This window comes from Nicotiana tabacum, chromosome 6 (genome assembly GCF_000715075.1).
Source record: "Nicotiana tabacum cultivar K326 chromosome 6, ASM71507v2, whole genome shotgun sequence".
Classification (NCBI taxonomy): domain Eukaryota; kingdom Viridiplantae; phylum Streptophyta; class Magnoliopsida; order Solanales; family Solanaceae; genus Nicotiana; species Nicotiana tabacum.
This window is the reverse complement of record NC_134085.1, coordinates 141,139,150-141,161,512: the sequence shown is the minus strand read 5'-3', so window position 1 is coordinate 141,161,512 and position 22,363 is coordinate 141,139,150.

Sequence of the window (22,363 nt, the reverse complement as noted above, 5' to 3'; positions counted from 1 at the left end):
TGGCCGTGGCTTGTCTAGCGTCTATGCATCTTAACAATCCAAGATCTGGAGTTCTTTTGTACAAAACTCCCCCACAGAAGAAAAATTCACTCGCTAAACGTCTAATTATTCTCTTTTAATCCCCCGTAGCTTGTACCGGATACACCCTCATCCTAATATACTCCCTGATGTCATGAAACCATGGTTCACCATCAAGTTCTTCCTCAATCACATTACAGTAAGTATGCTGATCACGAACTTGAATATGCAGCGGGTCAATATAAGCTTTGTCCGGATGGTGCAACATTGACACCAAGGTAGCCAAAGCATCGGCAACCTCATTATGGGTCCTTGGAATATGCCTGAACTTTACTGATAGAAACCGTTGACAAAGATCATGCAAACATTGTCGATATGGTATAAGCTTTAAATCTCGTGTCTCCCATTCTCCTTGAATCTGGTGCACCAGGAGGTCCGAGTCTCCCAAGACCAAGACTTCCTGGATTCCCATATCTACAGCTAATCTCAAATCCAAAATTCTTGCTTCGTACTCGTCCTTGTTGTTGGTGCAGTAGAATCGTAGTTGGGCCGTAACAGGGTAGTGATGCCCTATTTCAGAAATAAGCACTGCCCCTATCCCGACACCTTTCATGTTAGCCGCTCCATCAAAGAAATGTTTCCAACCTGGTTTTTCAACCTACTCCACCTCGTCAATATGCATTACCTCTTCATCGGGAAAATAAGTCCTCAATGGTTCATATTCCTCATCGACCGGGTTCTCGGCCAAATGATCGGCCAATGCTTGGGCTTTCATCGCTGTCCGAGTCATATATATGATGTCAAACTCTGTGAGGAAGATATACCACTTTGCGAGCCTCCCTGTGGGCATGGGCTTCTGAAAGATATACTTCAAGGGATCCAGGCGAGAGATGAGGTAAGTAGTATAGGACGACAAGTAATGCTTCAACTTCTGTGCTACCCAAGTCATGGCACAGTACGTCCTCTCAAGGGGAGTATACTTAACCTCATAAGATGTAAATTTCTTACTGAGATAGTAGATGGCTTGCTCTTTCCTGCCAGTGATGTCATGCTAACCCAACACACAGCCAAATGAATTATCCAAGACCATCAAATACAGAATCAAAGGTCTTCCCGGTTCCGGCGGGACCAACACAAGTGGATTCGACGAGTACCCCTTTATCTTATCAAATGCTTCCTAACACTCGTCAGTCCACTTGACTGCAACATCCTTATTTAGCAACTTGAAGATGGGCTCACAAGTTGTCGTGAGCTGAGCAATAAACCTGCCGATGTAGTTCAGCCTCCATAACAGACTCATCACCTCGGTCTTGTCCCTTGGCGGTGGTAATTGTTGGATAGCCTTGATCTTTGACGGATCCAATTCAATACCCCACCGGCTGACTATGAATCCCAACAACTTTCCCGATGGAACACCGAATGCGCACTTTTCAGGATTGAGCTTAAGATTGTACCTGCAGAGCCTTTGGAAGAACTTTCTCAAATCTCTGACGTGGTCAGACTGCTTCCTGGACTTTATGATCACATCATTCACGTAAACCTCAATCTCTTTATGTATCATGTCATGGAATATGGTTGTCATTGCCCTCATGTAAGTTGCTCCAGCATTTTTCAAACCAAAAGGCATGACCCGGTAGCAGTATGTTCCCCGCAGCGTGATGAATGCCGTCTTCTCCACATCTTCCTCATCCATTAAAATCTGATGATACCCCGAGTCATGCTAGGCACAATTATCGATCAGAATGTGGATGTTTGGCAGTTGGAAGTTATCTTTTGGATTTGCTTTATTGAGATCACGGTAATCAACATATACTCTAGTCTTACCATCCTTCTTTGGCACAAGCACAACATTGGCTAACCACGTGGGATACCGCGTGACCCAAATGAGCTTCGCATCAAGCTGCTTTATGACCTCTTTTTTAATCTTCACACTCATACCAGTTTTGAACTTTCTCAACTTCTGCTTAACGGGAGGAAATGTTGGATCAATTGGCAATTTATGAACCACCAAATCGGTACTCAAGCCGGGCATATCATCATACGACCATGCAAAAATATCCTTACACTCAAGAAATGCTTTAATTATCTCTTCCCTAATTTGTGGTTCAAGATGGATGCTTATCTTAGTTTCTCTGACATTATCTGGATCCCCTAGATTGATTGCTTCCGTTTCATTCAGATTAGGCTTCGGTTTTTCTTCAAAATGACTTAGTTCTTTACTAATCTCTTCAAAGGCCTTATCCTCATCATATTCCGATTCATCATCACACTCTATTTCTTGGATTATTATTTCAGAATTAGATTGACTTTTAAGACTGGGCTGAAGATTCCTCATGCATGTTGTGTCATTGAAAACAGCATAAAAAGAACTGTACAGAGAAGAAAATAAAAACAAAAATAAAACTATCAAGAGTGATGGAAAGGGAAATTGTATTTCATTGAAAATAAAGGATAACAGGGTTTGTACATCAACAAGCGGAAAATAAAAATCTGGGTCACAACCCTGGAATGACCCAGACAGAAAGGAAAACAAAACAAACTACCAAGACTCCTTCTGGGTAGGGAGAGGAGTAGCCTTCCAATTGTTAAGCTTTACATTCGGCCCGACGAACGGCATGTCCGCTTTGCTAGAACCTTCTCCCAATTCCACCATGTTCACATCATCAAACAACCTGTGGAACCTTTCAATTAAATCCTCATCAATGTCAACCACAGAGCTTGGAACTGTCGTCATTGGGCGTTTCCTGGCACCGGACTTGACAAATGACCTGGAGAGACGCAGAATAGGCTTTAGAAGTACCCACACCTTCTGTTTCAACCTTTTATCTCTTTTCATATCTGCCACTGTAGGTTTGAATCTAAGACCGAACGTACCCAAATTTTCAGGGAGGGACACTGGCTGTATGATACCCTGCAGAGATGCACCCAAACCTTTACTGGGCACAAAGCCATTTTTCAGCATTTCAAAGGCCACCATGACTGATGCGAAGGTTATATTTGGAATTGGAACAAATTTTCCTTCTGGAACTTTCTCGACCAGCACTGTTTCAAAAACCTGATAGACCCAGGGCCCCTTGTTATCTTCAACCTCAATGAACGGGACAGAGGCATCACTGTGAGCATACAAATTATCTTTGCCATGCACGACGATCTCTTACCTATCCCATTCGAACTTGACCATCTGGTGCAGAGTGGACGGGACTGCTTTTGCGGCTTAAATCCAAGGGCGACCGAATAGCAAATTGTAGGAGACGGCCATGTCCAACACCTGGAACTCCATGGTGAATTCCACCGGTCCTATTGTTAACTCAAACACTATATCACCGACCGAGTCTTTTCCTCCACCATCAAAACCTCGGACGCATATGATGTTTTAGTGAATCCTTTCATCATCAACTTTCAACTTGTTTAGAGTAGAGAGTGGGCAGATGTTTTCACTGGACCCATTGTCAATTAATACCTTGGTAACCACATAATCTTCACATTTTACAGTAAGATAGAGAGCTCTATTGTGTTCAGTACCTTCCACAGGCAACTCATCATCAGAGAAGGTGACCCTATTCACCTCGAATATTTTATTGGCTATCTTTTCCAGATGGATCACTAAAATTTTGTCGGGAACGTGAGCCTCGTTCAGAATTTTGATCAAGGCCCGATGATGTTTGTATGAGTGGATTAGCAATGACAACAATAAAATCTGAGCATGTGTCTTTCTCAACTTCTTCATGATGGAATAATCTTGTACCTTCATTTTTCTCAGAAACTCCTCTGCCTCTTCCTCGGTCACTGGTTTCTTCACTAGAACAGGGTTATCTCTGGATGTTTTAGCTTTCCTCAACTCTTTCGGGGCAAAGCATCTCCCTGAACGAGTTAATCCTTGGGCCTTATTGACTTCTCTTTCACTTCCTTTCCCTTGTAGGTCACTATCACCCGTTCATAGTTCCATGGGATTGTCTTGGTGCTGATTATCATCAACTGGGTTACAGGCTTGATGATGATAGGATCCGTACGAGCACCCTCTACAATTATGATAGGCTTGTTTTCCACTCCTGGAGCAACCACTTTTGACTTTTCTTGCTTCGCCGCAACATCACTTAGGGATCCTTTCTTGACTACCGCAGATGGTTCGCCGTTTGTCCCACTCAACTTGTTCACTACTCCTTCAACCATGGGTTTTTTGACTTGCTTGACCTCACTGGACCGAATCATCATGACGGTCTATGAAGGTTTCTTGGGCTCCCCTCCCTTATGCACTATCTCAATCATATTTGTTTCCTGATGGGTTGGTAATGGGTTCTGGTTGATGTTGGGTGCCTTTGGAGTTTGGACTTCAATCCGGTTTGTGTCAATGAGCTCCTGGATGGCATTTTTCAAGTGCCAGTACTTCTCCGTGTCATGCTTTGGAGTGCCAGAACAATATTCACAACTTACAGAGTAATCAAGATTCTTTGGAGGAGGGTTTGGCAATTTCGACTCAATTGGTCTCAACATATCCAATTGCCTCAATCTGTGGAACAAACTGATATAAGACTCCCCCAACGGGGTAAAAGTTTTCTTCCGCTGCATCCTCTCATTTTTAAATACTGGATTGGGTCGGAAACCTAGTCCGGCAGGGTTTTGGAAGGCTCGTGGGGGTGGGTAAGCATTTTGTGGAGCTGGGTAGGTATTTTGGGAGGTTGGGGCATTCCATTGTGAATAAACAGGAGGTTGAGTATATGTCTAGGCGTGGTGGACGGAAATATGAGGGTCTGGTGAAGGGAAGTAATGCTGGAGTGGATTATACGGGGTTTGGGTGTAGGTTTGGTGGTGGGGTTGAGGCTGAGTATAATGGTGTGATGGGCCCCTGGGTCCAAACCATGATCCTGAATCAATTGTTGCCACATCTTCTTTCTTCTTCTTTCCGATCACTCTGCCAGTACCATTTTGAATGGCTTGGGTAGTTGCCTTAATGGCCGAGTAACTCATGATTTTGTTTGATTTAAGCCCCTCTTCCACCATGCCACCCATCTTCACTACCTTGTTGAAGGACTTGCCTATGGTCGATAACATATGGCTGAAGTAGGCAGGCTCCAGAGCCTGCAGAAAATAATCCACCATTTCGCTCTCCTTCATCGGAGGGTCAACACTCGCCGCTTGTTCTCCCCAATGAAAACCGTACTCCCTGAAACTTTCACTAGGCTTCTTCTCAATCTTAGTCAGAGACAAACGATCTGGAACAATCTCGAGGTTGTATTGGAAATGACAAGTGAATGCTTGGGCCAAATCATCCCATGTATACCATCTACCGTGATCCTGACGAGTGTACCACTCCAACGTCGCGCTGATCAGACTCAAGCTAAAGTATTCCATCAATAGCTCCTCTTTCCCATTGTCTCCTCTCATTTTACTGCAGAATCCCCTCAAATGGGCTACCGGGTCTCCATGCCCATCATATAGATCGAATTTAGGCATCTTGAATCCCACCAGCAGTTGAACATCGGGAAATAGGCACAAATCTTTGTAGGCCACGCTCACCTGGCATCACAATCCCTGCATGTTTCTGAATGACTGTTCCAGGCTTTTAGCGTTCCTGAACATTTCTTCCTTTTCTAAATTTTTAGGTGGTTTCTTAGTCTCAACGGGGAGGTCAAAACGAGGAGTGTAGGAGTAAGGTTCTGGGGCATTGAAAGTAGGCTCTAGGGGATAGTATTGGTTATCTTGGGTCTGGAATAAAGGCTCACTAGAGGATCGGTGGAGTGTAGCGGGTGGGGGTTCCACGAAAACAGGGGTGGCTGGTGGAGGAGGGTATGGAACTGGTTTGGGTGGTGGAACTTGTGGTGTTTGGGAAATGGTGCCCTGGTAGTGGTGGTAATTGGGGAAGCCTGGAGATGAATCAATAGTGGGGGGTTCTTAGGATTGAGCCAGTGACGGGACGAATGCAGTGTTGGCGGGGTAGGATGGTGGTGGATGCCCTTTTACCCATGCCTGGTACATCTTTGTCATCTGGTGTTTCAACTTATACAACTCCTCTTTTAGGTTAACATCAGACTCCTCCCCCTCTCTCTTGATGGGTCAATAACACTTGCATCCAGTTCTTGGTTAGCCATGACCAACTTATCTTTGGACCTGGTGTAGTACAGATGAGTTGCTAGAATGCCAAACAAACTAACCACCTGCCTGAACTTGATGACAACAACAAACTTGTTAGCGATTAGGGCTCGACAGATAGGCAACCGCATGTTGGGGATGTAATGCACCTAAACAATTAACCATTTCTATTATGCATTTGATTGGTTGCTTGCGTCATCCCGGCTTTCCCTAATTACCATTTTGCAACTTCTATTTTTTCCTGCCTTTCTTTACTTTATTTCTCGTTATTCTTTATTCTCTCATTCTTTCTATCTTGTTTTGCCATTTTTTCCTTCCCACAGTCTCCTGTTTTCCTTTTTTTTTATTTTCTTTTTTTCCTTATTCTTTTCTGGTTATGATCGAATCCTATGGGGATTGCCTACCTATCATGACGTCGCATGAATTAGACCAAGCATAGTTCTGGGAATAAGTGTAAAATAAATAAATAAATAAATAAAAGCATTTTGGGGTTTTCAAATTTTTCATAAACGTCTTGATTACAATGACTCATCCTACAGAATTTAAACTAACAAACTCAAAAAGAGAGACTAACAGACTCCAACAGAAAGATGAAAACACAGACTCAAAAACAAACTAACAGACTCTATCAAAGAAAATGAGAATATAGACTCGAAGGAAAATCATGAATACATCAATGCCTCAACTGCTCTAGGGGCCCGTGGGACATCAGCCAGTCTCGCCACGGGCCTATGCTCAAGATCTCCTTGAAGACGCTCCAGGTCACTCATTATTTGGCGAACAAAGTTAATTACTGCAACAAAGAAGGTGGTTCTAGTCATCTCTTCACATTCATGGCACTTCATGACGATGTAGTCGGCGATGACTCTAACCCTCTCCCTGATGATACCCTTTTCTTGGAGCAAACGCCCTATTTGCTGAGTACTAGCTTCTAGCACCTGGACATCACGATGGTTTTGATCTTGCAACTATTGCATATCTTCCTCCAGCTGGGTTATTAATGCATAACAATGTTCCTTTTTTGCTTTAAAGTTCTCAGCTTGCTTGGTCATCTCATTTTCGAGGATAGTTAGTCTTTTCTTCAAATTGGGGGTTGTTCCCTCGTATTTCCTCTTCAACTGTTGGACAAACTCTGCTCGCCCCTCTGCGTTCTTCACTAACTGTGCCGAGGCTTTCGCCAGATTACACTCGGATTTTTCCAGATCATCCTCACACTCAGCTATTTTCCTCTTGAGACCTCTGATGAGTCTTTCATACTTTTGGCTTCTTTCCTAATTTTCAGTAGCTATTTTCATTTCCTAGAAAAGCAGCTTTTGGTTCTAATTCGATAACTTGCCGGCTCAAGTCCTCATCATGTGGGATAGTCTGGTACCTGCCTAACTGACGTAGAACTCTGTGCGGGGCATAAGGCTGAATGCTCTGTAGACCCATTAATAGAAGAAAACACACCTCGGCTGACATATAAATGACTTCACTGACCGAGACCCACCCGAATATCCATTCAATCTTGTTTGCAGTCAGGGAGCTCAAGTGTGCAAACCATGCTTCCGTACCATCCAGGAACTCATAGCCATCCACCCGTTGTTCATGTTTTTCAATGCATTCAAGACGGGTCATGCCACACTTCATGTACCCCGGACGGTGGCAAAGGTGTTCCTCCATCCAGAGTTGTAGAAACATATTGCATCCTTTAAAAAACTTTTCCCCTTCTCGGCAGACGGTTAGAGCTCGATAAATCTCCGCCAAGATCAATGGTACAATGGTGCCATTTGCTTTTTTAGTCATGAAGTCGGCTATTCCCATAAGCCCCATCTCTATGTTTCCATCCTTTCTTGGACAAATCAAAACGCCCAAGAATGCCACTATAAAAGTCAATCCCCGCCGAGCTTCCCACTTGTCTTTGTTCCCCAAATGAGTAAGACCGGTACCTGGCATCTCAAAACCGTGGGGATTCCCGTAACGTCGGTACAAGAAATAGAATGTGCAGAATCCCTTGGCCAAGTTTCCATCTTGAACTTCCCGACTGATGCTTAGTAGATCCAGAAACTTATGAGGAGTCACTGTTCTAGGTGCCACCGGGTATTGGTTTCTGATATTCCCACTGAAACTGGAGTAACTCGCTATTTCCTCAAGCGTAAGGGTTAGCTCAAAATCAGCAAAATGGAACATATTATGTGCTGGGTCCCAGAAGGGTATCAAAGCCTCAATTATATCCTTCCTTGACTTAATCTTCAGAAGCCCAACAAGACTACCCAAAGCTTTTATCACAGTTTTTCTGCTGACTTCTCCCAAATCATGCCACCACATATGTAGTTCTAACGGGATTTCCTTGCGGACTGTGAAAGGTTCATTTTCAATTGTGCTCATCCTACACATTTATTTAAGGTGATTGATTAAAAGACTGTGATTTACTTTGACTCAAGAGAAAAACACCCATTTTCACAAAATTTAGAACAAAACATTCTTGCAAATACAGCCCCTCAACACCTCAAGATAAAAATTTAAAAACAATTTTAGGGTAGTTTTTGTTAATCAACCAAAATTTTGAAAAAGGACCCTTGGTGGCTATTATTGCAAAAACAGCCTTCCGGCGCCTTTTGGGGATTTTTTTGCTATTTTGGGACAAGAATGGCGCCATCTAATTTATTTATGACAAACAGCGACACTTCACATTTTTTGGGTTATTTTTGCAAAAGGAGTTGGACCCGATGAGGGTTGCCTACGTATCCCACATTCGGAGAGAATTGAAATTGTGTAGTTCGGCCAATTTGATGCAACAGAAAACACAAACTTTTGAAATAGCTTTTTTCCTAAAAATTTTGGCAAAATTTCGGGGTATTTTGGACACTAGGTTTTTCACAGGCGGGTAATTTCCTCTCTCTCACCTCAATTTGGTTTTTCTCAATTTTTTCCTTATTCTAGAAGCCGGTCAACATGCAGTCCGAATCAAATAAATGCGCAAGTAGCAAGCAAAATGTATCAGGATGGTCTTTTGATTTCAGGTACACCTGTCCTAGACGGACCCAACCCCTGTGTTGAGTCCCCAAAGTCAAAATGCACATGATGCAAACAAGCGCTCCTACTAGGGATCCAGCATGAGGCTATGTTATACTAGGTTTGAAAACCTGGGTTTATTTGTTCTAGACCTAGCTTACCCGAGCGGACAGCTCGAGCCGGGGGCAGCGTACCAGGAATACAGAAGCTTCGCCAGCTTTGCAACTTGTTCGAACCTCGTTCTAAAATTGGAATATGACTCTAACAGAAAAGAAGTCACACGAGGTGCACACTTCCTAGATGATTTAGAAGATTCAGAGAGAGGAGGGATTCGTAACAATTTATATACAGTTCAACAATATCAAAGCGGTAAAAAGCAACATTTAGCACATTAGGCCCAAACATGTGAATAAAACCAGATAATAAATAAAGCCAAATATAACAATTGTTCTAAGCTCGAATTCTTGAACCATGAACCAGAGATTCTGGGTTTTTATCCCCAGTAGAGTCGCCAGAGCTGTCACACCTCCTTTTTCCTACCCCCGTAAGGGTATAAGGGAGTTGTTTTCAATTTAAGTGACAATCGAAAAGGGATTATGTATTTAAAATTTAGAGTTGCCACTTAGGATAATTTGTGGTGTCCCAAGTCACCGGTTTAGAATCCCGAATCGAGGAAATTGATTCTGTTTTATAGTCCGCGAACACAGAAATCCGGGTAAGGAATTTTGTTAACCCGAAAAAAGGTGTTAGGCATTCCCGAGTTCCGTGGTTTTAGCACGGTCGCTCAACTATTATTATTGGCCTATTTGTTTGATTTTAAAATACTTTTAAACCTATGTGCATTTTAACTATTGAAAACCATTTTTACTTATTTGAAGAATTAATTCAAGGTTATTTAAAATACATCACAAACAACGCCACATGAAATGCACCCGTGAGTCACGACGCGTTCTATTTAACCTTGTTGGAAATTAGAATCGGGTCACATGAAATGTACACCCGGACTTATAACAATAACCATGATAATTATAATTAACGCGCCTAAAGCAAACTTCGAAGTTCATTTTTAATATCTAAATTATAACATGTGTGAGGGCCATGGATGATTTAATTGCTTATGGCACACCTCAAATTTATTTTTTCAAATGACTTCTTAGTCTAGTCTTATGAGGGCCATACATTACTAGTTTCATCGATATGGCACACTCCAATTTAAGTAAAAGAGTCATTCTCAATTAAGCCCAATGATATTTGCATTCACAAAAGTTCGAACTTGGAAAGGATTAATAACCAAGAGCAGATGGAGCAGCGGATTATTCTAATGAAATGGACCAACATTTAGTCCTATGGGGCCGTCAAAGTCCAAAAAAAATACTGAAGAAAACAATACCAGGGCTCTCATTTATTCAACAGTGCGAAGGCTGAAAATCTACAAGCCTGGCTTGGGCCCAACAATCTCATTTGGGCCACTTAAATGGCCTGGTTAGTCCCAAGGGTGAGATTCTGCATCTAACGCATTTTTATACCTTGATTATCCAAGCTTCAATTTACATTAAACCAATTGATTTCATCAAAACCAAATAAAATTCATCACCTAATTTAAATCTCAACTGCAGAACATTAGACCACTACCACTTAGTGAATACTCAAACCACATATATTTTTAAAAGATTAAAACCACCACTAACTGATGATAAATTCAATACATATAATGAAACCAACAGTAGAATGCTTCAAACGTTCACACCTGATATTACAATGCAATAGTAATCTCTGAATCCATTCAAACATTGAAAACCGAATTTTAACGCAACAAAGTCAATGATGAAAGCTGACCTGAATCCTACATCATCACTAAACTAAATATTATTCACCAAAGCTTAGTCCATACCATGATAGTCCATGATCAAATACACAACAACAAGAGTCCAATTGACAAAACTGAAGTCTAAATATAATGTAATTGATTGGAAGCCTAAACCCACATGCTGAATTGAAACTTAATAAAACCCTTAGAAAGGTACTGCCAACAGCATCGGCAAACACAATAGGTAATACAGTAAAAAAACAATGTAATACAGATAACAAGGCTAAATTTTAAAACAAATCAGTTGATACGTTTTCAATTATACGCTTCAATTTTGAGCTTCACATTGAGTAGAGTCCAAGGAGGTACCTGGATATCCAAATAAACCAAAAGAATGAAGATTTCAGCAGCAGTAACAGAGGAAATGGATCAGCAGATCCAATCACATATAATCTCAGCTTCTCTAGACCATTTGTAATCCAGACAAACAAAATTTTTTGAAAGTTTTGAAAGTTCTGGCTAACTACGAAGATCAAGAGCATAACCCAAGCAAGTTTTAACCAAAATGCAGGAAATTTTTCAGTATTTTTTAGAGTGTAAAGGGCTCAGCCGTTTGTGCATTCTTAGTCCTCTTAATCTCTGCTCATTCTCATTGAAGGCAAGCATTATATAGAGGGCTTTTAGGGAAGCAGAAATGATTTTACCAAATTAACAATTATCCCTTCCCTAATTTTCATTTTTTATTTTAAACCCTGATTTTCTAGCTTGTTTGATAAACCAATCCCTTCCCCCACTTTCCTAGCAGCTTCCTTAGGTAGTTACAAAAGATTCCCCTGCCCAATTTTCCTAAACTAACCTTTGAAGATTTACTAATTACCGAAACAGGCCTTTGAGCAAATATGTACTCTGCCTCTTGGGCTTCTGCGTTAGCAGACTCTAGCACCTTTGGGCTTCTTGCACTAGCAAGCCCAGACTTCCAATGACTCACAAGGGGTTCCGTACCCTTTCTCTCTTTTTAAAAGAAAATCATGTGAAAAGGACAAAGGCAAAAAGACGAATGAAATTAACTACTGCTAACTAAAATTATTAAATTAACCAATTCTAAATTAGATGGCCTATCATGAAAACAGACACAGATTTAAACAAGAAAGAAAGAAAGGAAGAGGAACACCAGGAGAGGACGAAGACAGAAACACGCCAACAAAAGAAAAGAAAGAAAATGAAATGACTAACCACAGCAAAGGAAATAGAGATGAATGATTGTCCAACTTGAATTGCTTCATCAAGGGTAGGAAACTCACCCTAATGAACTCCCTCAAACAAGAGTGCTCTGTCAAGGCGAGTTTCGAACCCCGACGAGCAAAGAACTTCATCTCGACTCCTATTCTGAAATTAGGTTGAGCCCTAGATTCCAAATTCGATAAACTCTAGGGTTCATTTGGGCAAATTTTCTGGAGTTTTGGGTGTGGGGAGACATAGTGACTGTATGGTGCAAATTTGGGCGAATTTGGGTAGGTTAAGGTTTGAGTGTCCAACCTTCGATCTCAAATTCGAAGAGTTTGATGGCGATTTGAAGGGAACGGGTTGGGAATTTGGTATGAGAGGACGAAGGGGATTCTGTGGTGTGATTTTGAGGCGGGTTAGAGTGGTGTAAGGCTGCGCCGCCACCAGAGATGATGGTGAATTTTTAGGGAGGCGCTAGTGTTCCCAGTCTCTGAATAGAGGCGATGAGGGAGAAACTGAAGAACATCCTAAATTGTTATGAGGCTTTTTTTTCGGACAATTTTAATTAAAATGGGGGGAAGCCTTGATGGTCATTCGATGAAAGGAGATGAAGGGATCAAATTAGCCTAACACACTTGAACTCAGAACGATGTAGTATTATCCCCATACTACGTCGTTTCGAGGGTCTCAACACCTGAACGAATTGGACCGGGTATGGGACTTGGGGCAAAAATTATGTGGGGTTTGGGCTCAATTGAACCTTTGGCCCAAATTGCCCCAATTATGATTCTCTTTCTCTTCTTTTTTTTTACTTCAATTTCCCAATTTCTCTTTTTCTTTTCAAATTGATTAACAAAACAAAATAACTCTTAACTTAAAATAATTTACCAATTTAAACTAACTACTCATCATACTATTTACAAAAATTAAATAACTCCTGAATTAAAAGAAGAACTATAAAACTTAAAATAAAAAGGTAAAAAATGCAAAGTGAGCCATTTTTTGATTTTTCCATTTTTATAAAACAACTAAGTTACTAATTAACCTGAAAAATATTAAAATAAACCCCAAATGCAATGCAAAGTATTTTTTGTATTTTCATGATTTAAATAAACATTAAACATGCACAGAAAAATGCAAATGATTAAGAAAATTCTACAAAAATTCCTAAAATAGAAAATAATTAAAAGAAAAATCTATTTCCTTGGAATTCTATAGGATTATTTCATATAGGGCAAGAATCACGTGCTCACACTTTTAATTCTTGTGGTGGAAGAGAGAAGTATTTTTAATATATTTCTTAAGTTAGTTGTAGACTAAGCATCTTTAAGTTATAAAAATATTTGTTTTAGCTATATGTACGTTAATATGTTTGACTAATTGTTAAAAAGTAATACAAGATAATAATGATTGATTGAATTATAGATATTTTATACAAATTAAATAAGGAAGCATTAGTACACAAATTTTAGTTGCTTTTGGAGTCCTAAATATTAGAAAAATAATGAAATGACTATTCATAAATATGAGGGAAACTATTAAAATGACTATTTTCCCTAGTATAAAATTTATTTTTAAAGGAGATTCTATTGTTGTAAATTGTATCTATTGCTCGTGTGTGATTACTATTGGGAATCTTGAGACTAGCGTAGATCATCTACTTCTTGATATGGTAGACTTTGATGTTATCTTGGGTATGGATTGGCTGTCACCTTATTATGCTATATTGGACTGTCACACCAAGACGGTAACCTTAGCCATGCCGGGGTTTCCTCGATTAGAGTGGTGAGGGACGCCTGTCCATTCTACCAGAAGAGTTATGTCATATGTGAAGTCTTGACGTATGGTCGAGAAGGGATGTCTAGCATATTTGTTATATGTTCGTGATTCGAGTGCGGTGGTGCCTTCCATAGATTCAGTACCCGTTGTGCGTGAGTTTCCAGAGGTGTTTCTTGCAGACCTTCCGGGGATGCCACCCAATAGGGATATTGACTTCTGTATCAATTTAGCTCCGGGAGCTCAGCCCATTTCTGTTCCACCATACCATATGGCCCCGCTGAAGTTGAAGGAATTGAAGGACAGTTACAGGATTTGTTGGATAAGGGATTCATTAGACCTAGTGTCTCGCCCTGGGGTACGCCTTTGTTGTTCGGGAAGAAGAAAGATAGGTCGATGAGAATGTGTATAGACTATAGGGAGTTGAACAAGGTCACTTTCAAGAACAAGTGTCCGTTGCTGAGGATTGATGACTTATTTGATTAGCTATACGGTGCCAAAGTATTTCGAAGATTGATTTGAGGTCTGGCGACCATCAGCTAAAGATTAGGGCATCCGATGTTCCTAAGATGGCTTTTCGAACTCGGTATGAGCATTATGAATTCCTAGTTATGTCATTTGGGTTGACAAATGCCCCATCAACATTTATAGATTTGATGAACCGGATGTTCAAGCCCTATTTGGATTGTTTTGTGATTGTATTCATTGATGATATCTCGATCTACCCCGCAGTTGAGAGGAGCATGAGCAGCATCTTCGGATTGTACTTCAGACTCTGAGAGATAGCTAGTTATATGCCAAGTTTTCAAAAAGTGAGTTTTGTTTAGACTCAATTGCCTTTTGGGGCATGTTGTATCGATAGAGGGCATAAAGGTGGATCCTAAGAAGATTGAGGTAGTTCAGAACTGGCCTAGACCTACTTCAACTATAGAGATCTGGAGTTTCCTTGATTTGGTGGGTTATTATCGCCGATTCATGGAAGGTTTTTCATCTATAACAGCCCCATTGACTAGATTGACCCAAAGGGTGCCCCATTCAGATGGTTGAATAAGTGTGAGTTGAGCTTTTAGAAGCTCAAGACTGCTTTAACTACGGTGCCAGTATTAGTTTTGCCCACAGGTTCAGGATCTTACATGGTGTAGTGTGATGCATCTCATATTGGGCTCGGTGCAGTATTGATACAGGATGGCAGGGGATTGCATACGCGTTGCGATAGTTGAAGGTTCACGAGAACAATTACCCTGTTCATGATTTAGAGTTGGCATCCATTGTTCATGCGCTGAAGATTTGGAGGCACTATCTTTACGGCGTGTCGTGCAAGGTATTCACGAATCATCGGAGTATGTAGTATTTGTTCAAGCCGAAGGATCTCAACCTGAGGTAGAGGAGGTGGTTGGAGCTGTTGAAAGACTATGATATTACTAGTATGTATCATCTCAGGAAAGCCAATGTGGTGGCCGATGCCTTGAGTAGAAAGGCTGTGAGTATGGGTAGCCTTGCCTATATTCTTGTTGGTGAAAAGCTGCTTGCAACAGATGTTCAGGCTTTGGCCAATCAATTTATGAGGTTAGATATTTCAGAGACCAGTCGTGTCCTTGGTTGCACAGTCGCTCGGTCTTCCTTGTATGAGCGCATTAGAGAGCATCAATATGATGATCCCCATTTGCTTGTCCTTAAGGACACGATGCAGCACGGTGATGCCAAGCAGGTTACTGTGTGAGATGATGGGGTTTTATGAATGCAAGGTCGTATTGGTGTGCCCAACGTGGATGGGCTTTGGGAAGTTGATTCGTGAGAAGGCACATAGTTCCCGATATTCTATTCATCCGGGTGCCGCCAAGATGTATCAGGGCTTGGGGCAACATTATTTGTGGGGGAGGATGAAGAAAGATATAGTTATATATGTAGCTCGGTTTCTAAATTGTCAGCAAGTAAATTACGAGCATCAGAGGCCTGATGGTTTACTACAGAGGCTAGAGATTCCTGAGTGAAAGTGGGAGCGTATCACTATGGATTGTGTTGTTGGATGCCCACAGACTCAGAAGAAGTTCGATACGATATGGGTTATTGTGGACAGGTTGACCAAGTCGGCACATTTCATTCCAATGGCAGTTACCTATTCTTCAGAGCAGTTAGCTGAGATCTACATTCGCGAGATCGTCTATCTTTACGGTGTTCCCATGTCTATCTTTTTTGATCTAGGTACGCAGTTCACCTCGCACTTCTGGAGGGCCGTATAGGGTGAGTTAGGCATGTGTGTTGAGTTGAATACAACATTTCACCCCCCAAACGGACAGGCAGTCTGAGCACACTATTCAAATATTGGAGGATATGCCTCGCGCTTGCGTTATGGATTTCGGGGGTTCTTGGGATCAGTTTTTATCGCTTGCGGAGTTTGCCTATAATAACATCTACCAGTCGAGCATGCATATGGCTCCCTATGAGGCATATATGGGATGCAATATCGTTCGCCAGTTGGATGGTTCGAGTTGGGGGAGGCTCGGTTGTTGTTTACAGATTTGGTACATGATGCCTTAGATAAAGTCAAGATTATTCAGGATTGACTTCACACTGCTCAGCCTAGGCAGAAGAGTTATGCCGACCATAGAGTTCATGATGTTGCATTCATGGTTGTAGAGAGGGTATTTCTCCGAGTTTCACCCATGAAGGGTGTGATGAGGTTCGGGAAGAAGGGCAAGTTGAGCCCTAGGTACATATCAGACACTTCGAGATTCTTGAGAGAGTGAGTGAGGTGGCCTATAGACTGGCATTGCCACCTAGTTTGTCAGCAGTCCATCTGTTGTTCTATATGTCCATGCTTCGGAAGTATCACGATGATCCAACCCATGTGTTAAATTTCAGCTCAGCCCAAGGACAAGGATTTGATATATGAGGAGGAGCCGATGGCTATTCTAGCCCAGCAGGTCTGACAGTTGAGGTCTAAGAGTTACCTTCAGTTCGAGTGCAGTGGAGAGGTCAGCCGATCGAGGCAGCCACATGGGAGTCCGATTCGGACATGCAGAGTAGATATCTACACCTTTTCACCAGTCCAAGAAACTTTCTATGTCCGTTCGAGGACGAACGTGTGTTTTAGAGGTAGAGAATGTGATGACCTGATAGGTCATTTATAGTTTTACCTTTCACTTTTGTGTTCCGAAACCTCAAAAAACTCCATTTGCCCTTTCTCAATTTGCGTGAGCAGTCTGTGTCTTTTTTCTAAAAAGTTTATATGAGAAAATTGACGAAAAAGTGAAATCGTGCCTTAAAACTCATTTGAATTGACTATGGTTAATATTTTATGTAAACGGACTCGGATCAGTATTTTAACAGTCCCGAAGTGTCCGTATCGTGATTTGGGAGTTGGGGCATATGCTCGAAACCGAATTCGGAAGTCCCTAAACGTAATTTGTTTAAAACTAGTAATTTGAATATTTAAAGGATTCCTAAGTTTGATCATAGGTTGACTTTGTTTCCATCGGGTTTGGATTTTAGTTCTGAAACTTGGTATAGGTTCATCTCAGTATTTAAGACTTTTTTGCAAAATTTGGTACAAAACGGAATTGATTTGATGTGATTCGGACGTCCGGTTGTAAAATTTCATGTTCTTGAATTTCTTTGAAAATTTCAATTGTTTTAGTGTCAGATTCGTGGTTCTAAGTGTTATTTTGATATTTTGATCGTGCAAGTGATTTCGTACGATGTTATTACATTTGTGTGCACGTTTGATTTGGAGCCCAAGGGGCTCGGGTGAGTTTCAGATAAGCTACAGACCATTTGAACTTAGAAAAACAAATTGCTGGTTTTTGCTTCTGCTGTCATCTAGTGCATCCTTCTTCGCGATTGCGAAGATACTCCCGCGATCCCGATGAGTTATATGAGCTGGGGAGGAATTTGCTCAATGCGAACGTGAGGTTTTGGTCGCGAACGCGGAGCAGTAGGGGGTGTGTCCTTCGCGAACGCATAGTGATCGGAGGCGGGGGCTGAGAATGGAACTCTTACTCTACGCGAACACGAGCCCAGGCTTGCGAATGCAAAGACGAGGTGGGCTAAGCCTACGCGAATGCGTAGAGTTTGCTGCGATCGCGTAAGACAACTAGGCAGTACCATTTGCGAACGCATCATGTGTCTCGCGAATGCGATGAACACCTAACTCCCAGTCATTTAAACTTCCAAAAATCAGGATTTCATCCATTTTTCACCATCTTCTCATTAGAGCTCAGCCTAGAGGCGATTTCGAAGAAAAAGTTCATCACCCTTTCATAGGGTTAGTATACTTTAACTCATTTTCTTCCATTTCCATCAACACCCATTAATTTCAAACCTTAATCTATGTTCTTTCATGCTAGAAAATTAGGGATTTGGGCAGAATTAGGGATCTTTTTAAATTTGAAAATTAGACCTGGAATTGAGGTTGAATTTCGAAACTAATTACATAACCGGGCTCGGGAGTGAATGGATAATTGGGTTTTGGTCCAAATCTCGAGTTTTGATCAAGCGGGCCCAGTGTTGACTTTTTGAGAAAAGAGTAAAGAACTTAACATTGTGTATTGTAATTGATTTTTCTAGCATTATTTTATGTAACAACCCGACTGGTCGTTTTGCCTTTTAGAACCTTGTTCCCCTATATAAGACTTCCCATACTTGCTTTTACTGATTTGTGACGTACGGAAATGGTTGGTTCGGGATTTGGAAGAGTTAGGGTTGAAATTGGGACACTTGGTTCCTTAAGGTTGGCTTAAAAGGCCAAATTTGACTTCGGTCAACGTTTTGAGTAAACAACCTCGAAATCCGGATTGGAAGGTTACAACAGGTTCGTATCATGATTTTAGACTTGGGCGTATGTCCGGATCGGGTATTGGATGACCCGGGAGCGTTGGGGCCTAATAGTGAAAGTTGATTCCTTAAGGATTTTGAAGTTCTTAAATATTAGGTTTGGAGCGGGTTTTTGTGTTATCGAGGTCCGAATGGAATTCCGATATCGGGAATAGTTCCATAGTGTCATTTAAGACTTGCACGCAAAATTTGATGTCAATTTGAGTAGTATAAGTACGTTTCGCCGCGTTAGAAGTAAATTGAAGAACTTGAAGTTCATAAGTTTGATTCAATTGGTTTTGGGGGTGATTCTTAGATTTAGCGTTATTTCTGGCGTTTCGAGGGTTCGAGCAAGTCTGTTTTATCATTTTAGACTTGTAGGTATGTTCAGGCGGGGCCCCGGGGGCCCCGAGTATCAAACGAACGCTGCTCGAGTTGAGTTAGGAATTTAGGAAAGGGCTGAAGCTGCTGGTTGCTGTCAAAACCGCACCTGCGAATGGTAAGCCACAGGTGCAAGACCGTAGAAGCGGTCCCTCTATCGCAGATGCGGCCCAGGCCAGGCAGCCCAAGACCACAGATGCAGCCCGTAATCCACAGAAGCGGAATTGCAGAAGCGGTGGACTTGTACGCAGGAGCAGCCAAGATCGCAGAAGCGGTGGGCGCAGGTGCAGCCCAGGACCACAGATGCAGAAATCGCAGAAGACAGTGACCTACATTTATTACGGACTCCAGGCTATTTTTGATCATTTTCACTCATTTATTGGGCGATTTTGGAACTTTTGAGAGAAGACTTTCACCTAGCATCTTGAGTTTCGGATCGTTCGGCTCCAAATTGAGGGTTTGAGCATGTTCTTGGTATTGGAAATATGCTTTGGAGCGAGGATCTGAGGCAGGTACATCTGGTTACCAGGCTGGTACACATTCTTGATCGTAGTCCGAGATTCCATGGTGAGCTGCTCCCTTCCTATGTCGTTCAGCAGGTGGAGTCTCTCTTTACTTTTGGCTGTCTATTCTATTTCAGACAGTAGGATAGATTTATTCTTTTTTATAGTTTACTATATTCCCACATATTTGTGACACCAGGTCTTGGCACACACATTAGTAGACTATTCTTTTAGGGATTGTATAATTATTTTTGTACGTTACTAATTATCACTTGTTTTAAACTTCAAATTTAGAAATTGATGTATTTGTTTAAGTAAAGTAAAATGAGAACTTATTAATATTTATGCGTTGGCTTGCCTGACAATAGTGTTGGGCGCCATCATGACCTATAATAAAATTGGGTCATGACAACATGGTATCACAGCACTAGGTTCACGTAGGTCTCACAAGTCATGAGCAAACCTAATAGAGTCTTGCGAATCGGTACAGAGACGCCTGTATTTATCTTTGAGAGGCAATAGGGTGCTAAGAAACTACTCTTTATTCATTTCCTATTGTGTTGTGGTGGGTATATTAAATTTCTGTCTTCTATTCTCTCACAGATGGTGAGGGCACGCACGTTAGATGTTCCAGACCTGGGAGGGGCTGCTCCTCCCATTGCTAGAGGTTGAGGTAGAGGCCAGGGGAGGGCACCGGCCCGAGGTAGGGGATGAAGGCGTCCCAAAGCTATTCTAGTAGCACCACCGGCAGATCCTGCGGGAGATCCTATCATTGAGGAGCAAGGCGAGGTGCCCGCAACTGAGCCTACCCGACGGACTTTATGACAGCACCAGGTTTCCAAGAGGTCATGGGCCGTATGCTGCGGTTCATAGACACCATGACTCAGGCTGGTTTATTTCCAGTGGGTCCAGCTACATCACAGCCAAGAGGGGGAGTACAAACCCCTACCGCTCAGGCTCCTGGTCATGCAGCTGTAGTATATCAGACTCCGGGTGTACTACCCACGGATGGGGCTCAGCCAGTTGCTGTAGTGGTTCCCAAAAAAGTTATTGGATAGATGGACTAGACTTCACCCTCCTGTCTTTGGGGGTGAGCGTCATGAGGATGCCTGAGATTTCATTGATAGGTGTAGGAACAAACTGCACAACATGAGGATATTGGAGTTGCATGAGGTTGACTTCACTACTTTTTAGCTAGAGGGCAGGGCCAGTAGATGGTGGCAGTCTTATGTTCTTGGAAGGCCAGCAGGTTCCCCTCCTATCACTTGGGGTCAGTTCATACAATTATTCTTGGATAGGTATATTCCACCCTCTGAGAGGGAAGAGCTGTGGTATCAGTTTGAGCAGCTTGAGCAGGGTCAGATGTCTGTGACAGATTATGAGGTGAGGTTTTCTGAGTTATCTCGCCACACACTCATGATACTTCCCACGGATGCAGAGAGAGTGCAGAGATTTGTTGCGGGGTTACACCCCGGTATTCGAGCTAGCATGGCCCGAGAGGTGGAGATGGTTACTGAGTATCAGCTAGTGGTAGAGATTACTCGTAGGATTGAGGGTTATCGCCAGATGGGTAGAGAGAAGATTCAACAGGACAAGAGGGCTCGGTTTTCTGGAGAGTTTAAAGATGTCCCAGCTAGGGGCAGAGGTCACTTCGGGAGGGGTCAGCCCAGCAGCCCCCCGTATTCAGCACCACCACCACCTCCCTAAGGTGCTCCAGTGGGGCCTTATTTTAGTGCGATGCCGGAGAGTTCTTCCGTCCACCAGCTATTAAGGATTCATCCGACGGGTATTATGGTCATCCAGGTTCTTCCAGTCCTTACTCCAGTGCCATGCCAGAGAGCTCATATCGCCCACCAGCCATTCAGGGTTGTTTTAGTAGATATTCAGGTCAGCAGGCTCAGACTTCAGGACAACAAGCTATGGTGCCGAGAGGTTGCTACAAGTGTGGAGATCGGGGTCACATGAAGAGGACCTGCCCTAGACTTTGGGGCAAGGCAGTACAGTAGGGTCAGCAGCCCATGGTTTCAGCACCGATTGCCCAGCCTCCCAGAGGCAGGGGACAGATGGGTAGAGGCCGTCATAGAGGTGGAGGCCAGACAAGGAGAGGTCAGCCAGCTACTGCTCAGACAGGTGGAGGCCAGCCAGCTGGCGCTCCAGCCAGATTCTATGCCATTCCAGCCAGACCAAATGCATTGGCCTCAGATGTCGTTATCATAGGTATTATTTCCATCTACGGTAGGGATGCTTTAGTGTTATTTGTGTCATGCCCCAACCTCAGGAGGCGCAATCAGCGCTCAATCGAGTGAACCCAACTGAACAAGCCTTTTTGACACCTTCTACCCAACTCACTATGATCAAGAAACCATACTCTCGTTTAAATTAGACAGTAGGAAAGATCGAACATGAAACATTACTAGTTCATTTTATGTTACAATCCTCAAACCATAGTTATATTCCCAAAACATTATGCAGTTACAATTTAGAGGAAACATGAGTTTAGAATTACAACATAGTCTAGTGACCCATCCAACACCCAAACATAACCTACACAAACGTCTACGGAGCCTCTAAAGATACAAAAGACAGTCATGATAACGCCGGCAACAAGGTCCCGGCTATACCTCAAAAGTGGAAATTTATAATAAAAGACATGCTGCATAACCCCTGGAAGAAGAGGGGCTTACCAAGATTGCTTAAAGGAGGATTCTCTGCTACCTACGATCAGCATTATCCACTATAGAACTATCATATTCATTCAAAA